We start from the raw sequence: 7,013 nt of genomic DNA, 5'->3' as shown, positions 1-7,013 counted from the left end.
TTTGACATCCATCGCCAAATCTCATAATCGAAAAATGCAGCTATTGCTAACAAAATCCTCACAGATTTTAGCTTCGCTACAGTGAGAAAGTCTCATCGTAGTCAACTCCTTGAATTTGTCGGAAACCCTTTGCGACAAGTCGAGCTTTATAGACAGTAATATTACCATCAGCATCTGCTTTTACTCTTGAAGATCCATTTATTCTCGACAGCCTTTCGGCTATCAGGTAAGTCTACCAAAGTCCATACTTTGTTATCATACATGGATCCCATTTCGGATTTCATGGCTTCTTGCCATTTGTTTGAATCTGGGCTCATCATCGATTCTTCATACGTCGCGGGGTCCTCATCATTGTTATCCACAATCATGACATTTAGACAAGGATCATACCAATCGGGAGTGGCACGTTCCCTTGTCGATCTGCGAGGTTCGTAGTTTCCTCGTTCGGTTTCATGATCATTATCATTAGCTTCCTCTGTTGCCGGTGTAGGCGGTACAGTACAACTTCCCGTCTTCGCGCTACTCTGATCAACGAGTATAGATTCATCAATCTCATCGAGTTCTACTTTTCTTCCAAATACTTCTTTAGTGAGAAATTCTTTCTCAAGAAAGGTTCCGTTCTTAGCAACAAAGATTTTGCCTTCGGATCTGTGATAGAAAGTGTACCCTATAGTTTCCTTAGGGTATCCTATGAAGATGCATTTCTCCGCTTTGGGTTCTAGCTTGTCCGGTTGTAACTTCTTTACATAGGCTTCGCAACCCCAAACTTTCAGAACGACAGCTTAGGTTTCTTATTAAACCATAATTCATACGGTGTCGTTTCTCACGGATTTTGATGGTGCTCTATTTAAAGTGAATGCGGCTGTCTCTAATGCATAACTCCAAAATGATAACGGCAAATCGGTAAGAGACATCATACTACGAACCATATCTAAGAGAGTTCGATTACGACGTTCGGACACACCGTTTCGTTGAGGTGTTCCCGGCGGTGTCAATTGTGAAAGTATTCCGCATTTCTTTAAATGCATGCCAAACTCATAACTCAGATATTCACCTCCACGATCAGATCGTAGAAATTTGATCTTCTTGTTACGTTGATTTTCTACTTCACTTTGAAATTCCTTAAACTTCTCGAAAGTTTCGGATTTATGTTTCATGAAATAGATATACCCATATCTACTCAGATCATCTGTGAAGGTTAGAACATAACGATAACCACCGCTACGATGCTACGCTCATTGGTCCACATACATCGGTATGTATGATTTCCAATAAGTCGATGGCTCGCTCCATCATACCAGAAAATGGAGTCTTTGTCATTTTTCCCATTAGACATGCTTCGCATCTATCAAGTGACTCAAAGTCAAGTGATTCAAGTAATCCATCAAGTATGGAGTTTCTTCATGCGTTTCACTCCAATATGACCAAGACGACAGTGCCACATATAAGTAGAATTATCATTAAGTTTAATTCGCTTAGCATCAATGTTATGTATGTGCGTATCACTACTATCGAGATCTAACAGAAATAAGCCATTCTTTTGTGGTGCTCGACCATAAAAGATATTATTCATAAAAATAGAACAACCATTATTCTCAGACTTGAATGAATAACCGTCTTGCATTAAACAAGATCCAGATATAATGTTCATGCTCAACGCAGTACATAATAGCAATTATTTAGGCTTAAAACTAATCCCGAAGGTAGATGTAGAGGAAGTGTGCCGATTGCGATCACATTGACCTTGGATCCGTTTCCAACGCGCATCGTCACTTCATCTTTCAGCAAGCTTGTCGTTTATTCTTTAGTTCCTGCTTTGAGTTACAAATATGAGCAACCGAACCAGTATCAAATACCTGTGTACTAGAACGAGAACCAGTGAAATGAACATCTATAACATGTATATCAAATATACCTTCTTTCTTCTTCTTGACAAGGCCGCTTCTTCGGATCAGCCAGATACTTGGAGCAATTACGCTTCCAGTTGTCCCTTCTCCTTGCAAGAATAGCACTCAAGATCGGGCTTAGGGCCGTTCTTAGGTTTCATAGGAGGTGTGGCAGCTTTCTTGCCACCCTTCTTGAATTTTCCCTTAGACTTGCCCTGTTTCTTGAAACTGGTGGTCTTGTTGACCATCAACACTTGGTGCTCTTTCTTGATCTCAATCTCAGTAGCTTTTAGCATGCCAAAGAGTTCAGGTAACTCCTTGTTCATGTTCTGCATATTGTAGTTCATCACAAAGTTCTTGTAACTTGGTGGCAGTGATTGAAGGACACGATTAATCCCAAGTCTGTTAGGAATCACTATTCCCAAGTCACTGAGTTTCTTCGCATGCCCGGTCATGGCGAGCATGTGCTCACTAACGGAGCTGCCTTCTTCCATCATACAGCTGAAGAAATGTTTCGATGCTTCATAGCATTCCACGGCCGCATGAGTCTCGAATATAGCTTTCAGCTCATTCATCAACTCATGAGGATCATGGTGCTCAAAACGTTTTTGAAGATCGGATTCCAGACTGCACAGGATGGCACACTGAACTTGAGAGTACCGAGTTTTCCGAGTCGCGTAAACAGCTTTTACTTCATCGGATTCATCTTCTGCAGGAGGGTCACCTAGCGGTGCATCAAGCACAAATTGCAGATTTCCGCCAGAGAGGAAGATCCTCACATGACGGAACCAGTCGGTGAAGTTGCTACCGTTGCTCTTAAGTTTCTCTTTCTCTAGGAACTGATTAAAATTGATTGGGGACGCCATCTCTACAACATATATTTGCAATAGTTTAGACTAAGTTTATGACAAATTGAGTTCAAATTTTAATTCAACATAATTAAAAACCTAAGTGAACTCCCACTCAAAACAATATCCCTCGCATTGTCTTAGTGATCACACGAACCAAATCCACCGCACCTAAACCCGATCATCACGAGAAAAGGTGTGATTTCAATGGCGAACACTCAAAGTGTTCATCATATCAACCATATGATTCATGCTCTACCTTTCGGTATCACGTGTTCCGAGACCATGTCTGTACATGCTAGGCTCGTCAAGGCCACCTTAGTGTCCGCATGTGCAAAACTGTCTTGCACCCGTCATATGTTCTTATTGAATCTATCACACCCGATCATCACGAGGTGCTTCGAAACGACAAGACTTGGCAACGGTGCTACTAAGGATGAACACTTTATTATCTTGAGATTTTAGTGAGGGATCATCTTATAATGCTACCGTCGCGATCTAAGCAAAATAAGATGCATAAAAAGGATTAACATCACATGCAGTTCATATGTGATATGATATGGCCCTTTTGTTCTTGCGCCTTTGATCTTCATCTCCAAAGCACGGATATGATCTCCATCATCTTCGGGCATGATCTCCATCATCGTCGGCGTAGCGTCAAGGTCAATGGCGCCGTCTTCATGATTGTCCTCCATGTAGCAACTATTACAACTACTTTGAAATACTACTCAACATGAAATTTAAAGACAACCATAAGGCTCCTGCCGGTTGCCACAATACAATAATGATCATCTCATACATATTTATCATCACATTATGGCCATATCACATCACCAAACCCTGCAAAAACAAGTTAGACGTCTCTAATTTGGTTTGCATATTTTACGTGGTTTAGGGTTTTCGAGAGAGATCTAATCTACCTACGAACATGAACCACAACGTTGATACTAATGTTTTCAATAGAAGAGTAAATTGAATCTTTACTATAGTAGGAGAGACAGACACCCGCAAAGCCTCTTATGCAATACAAGTTGCATGTCGAACGAGGAACAAGTCTCATGAACGCGGTCATGTAAAGTTAGTCCGAGCCGCTTCATCCCACTATGCCATAAAGATGCAAAGTACTCAAACTAAAGATAACAAGAGCATCAACGCCCACAAACCATTGTGTTCTACTCGTGCAACCATCTATGCATAGACACGGCTCCGATACCACTGTAGGATAACGTTGCATAGAAAACAAAAATTTTCCTACCGCGAACACGCAATCCAAGCCAAGATGCAATCTAGAAGACGGTAGCAACGAGGGGTATCGAGTCTCACCCTTGAAGAGATTCCAAAGCCTACAAGAGGAGGCTCTTGTTGCTGCGGTAGACGATCACTTGCCGCTTGCAAAAGCGCGTAGAAGATCTTGATCACGATCGGTTCCGCGCCACGAACGGGCGGCACTCTCCGTGCTCGGTCACACGTTCGGTTGTTGATGAAGACGACGTCCACCTCCCCGTTCCAGCGGGCAGCGGAAGTAGTAGCTCCTCTTGAATCCGACGACACGACGGCGTGGTGTCGGTGGCGGTGTAGAAGTCCGGCGGAGCTTCGCTAAGCTACGCAGCAATATGGAGTGGAGGAGCAAAGCTAGGGTTTGGGAGGGGGTGGCCGGCCACTCAAGGGGCGGCCAGCTTCGGTCTTGGGGTGGCCGGCCCCCTCCCTTGGCCCATCATTATATAGGTGGATCCAAAGTGTTGGTGTCCAAGTCTTCGAATAAGACCCGAAACCAAAACCTTCCATAGGAGGGGAAACCTAGCCCAACTAGGGACTCCCACCCAAAGGTGGGATTCCCACCTCCCATGTGGGGGTGGCCGGCCCCTATGGTGGAGTCCACTTGGGACTCCACCCCCACTAGGGCTGGCCGGCCATGGAGGTGGAGTCCCTTGTGGACTCCACCTTCCTTGGTGGTTTCTTCCGGACTTTTCTAGAACCTTCTAGAACCTTCCATAGAACCTTCTGCGACATTTTATTTCACATAAAATGACATCCTATATATGAATCTTATTCTCCGGACCATTCCGAACTCCTCGTGATGTCCGGGATCTCATCCGGACTCCGAACAAATATTCGAACTCCATTCCATAATTCAAGTGCTACCATTTCAACATCCAACTTTAAGTGTGTCACCCTACGGTTCGAGAACTATGCGGACATGGTTGAGTACTCACTCCGACCAATAACCAATAGCGGGATCTGGAGATCCATAATGGCTCCCACATATTCAACGATGACTTTAGTGATCGAATGAACCATACACATATATTACCAATTCCCTTTGTCTCGCGATATTTTACTTGTCCGAGGTTTGATCTTCGGTATCACTCTATACCTTGTTCAACCTCGTCTCCTGACAAGTACTCTTTACTCGTACCGTGGTATGTGGTCTCTTATGAACTCATTCATATGCTTGCAAGACATTAGACGACATTCCACCGAGAGGGCCCAGAGTATATCTATCCGTCATCGGGATGGACAAATCCCACTGTTGATCCATATGCCTCAACTCATACTTTCCGGATACTTAATCCCACCTTTATAGCCACCCATTTACGCAGTGGTGTTTGGTGTAATCAAAGTACCTTTCCGGTATAAGTGATTTACATGATCTCATGGTCATAAGGACTAGGTAACTATGTATCGAAAGCTTATAGCAAATAACTTAATGACGAGATCTTATGCTACGCTTAATTGGGTGTGTCCATTACATCATTCACACAATGATATAACCTTGTTATTAATAACATCCAATGTTCATGATTATGAAACTAATCATCTATTAATCAACAAGCTAGTTTAAGAGGCATACTAGGGACTTCTTGTTTGTCTACATATCACACATGTACTAATGTTTCAGTTAATACAATTCTAGCATGATATATAAACATTTATCATAAACATAAAGATATAAATAATAACCACTTTATTATTGCCTCTAGGGCATATCTCCTTCAACCTCAAGCTATGGAAGACCAACGGTGCAACATCTTCCAAACCCGTGCCAGTATTGGTGGCAAGTCGATCAAGGTCATCATCGATGGTGGAAGTTTCCATAACCTTGCAAGCACCGAGTTGTGTGAGAAGCTCAACCTCACTCTCCGCAAGCATCCTCACCCTTACCATATCCAATGGTTGAGTGTCAAGGGCAACGTCAAGATACAACATACCGTCACCGTCACCTTCAAGATTGGACCTTATGAGGACACTATTGAGTGTGACGTGGTACCCATGACGGTGTGCCACATGTTGCTTGGCCGCCCTTGGAAATATGACAAGAAAGCTATACATGATGGACACTCCAATGCATACACCTTCAAGGTCAAGTACAAGAAGTTCGAGTTACGCCCGATGACTCCTAGCCAAATCATTGCGGATAATGCAAAGGCTTTAGCGAGGGCACAACTCCGCACCCACCATAGTGAGTTAAGAGGAGAGGGAGCGACCCACCACAAAGATAGTGAGCGCCATAAGCCATATATGAGTGAGACAAAGAGTGTCCTACTAGCCACCAAGAGTGAGTGGAGAGAGGTCCAAGAGAACCCATCCACCATATTGCACTATGTGCTCATTTGCAAGGGACCATCGTCGGCGACTAACGACTTAACCAACATTCCTTCGTCTTTGTTGTCTCTTTTGAAGGAGTTTCAAGACGTCTTCCCCGACGAGCTCCCTCATGGACTTCCACCACTTCGAGGCACAGAACACCGCATCGACCTCATACCCGGCGCTCCGCTTCCAAACCGTGCCGCCTACCGCACCAACTCCGAAGACACAAAGGAGATCCAACGCCAAATTCAAGATCTCCTAGCCAAAGGGTACGTTCGCGAAAGCCTTAGTCCTTGTGCGGTTCCCGTGATTCTTGTGCCTAAACCGGATGAGACGCAACGAATGTGTATGGATTGTCGCCCCATCAATGCCATTACCCTTCGTTACCGCCATCCCATTCCGCGTTTATATGACATGCTTGATGAGTTAAGTGGTGCCACAATTTTCTCTAAAGTCGATTTGCATAGTGGCTACCACCAAATTCGCATGGCCATTGGTGATGAATGGAAAACGGCATTCAAGACCAAGCTTGGTCTCTATGAATGGCTTGTTATGCCTTTCGGTCTTTCCAATGCTCCATCCACTTTTATGCGTCTTATGAATCACATCTTGCGTCCTCTCATTGGCAAGAGTGTGGTTTTCTATTTTGATGATATTCTCATTTATAGCAAAAATCTCGAGGACCATGTGC

Source organism: Lolium perenne, chromosome 6, assembly GCF_019359855.2.
Source record: "Lolium perenne isolate Kyuss_39 chromosome 6, Kyuss_2.0, whole genome shotgun sequence".
NCBI classification, from domain to species: Eukaryota; Viridiplantae; Streptophyta; class Magnoliopsida; order Poales; family Poaceae; genus Lolium; species Lolium perenne.
Note: the sequence above shows the minus strand (reverse complement) of the source record.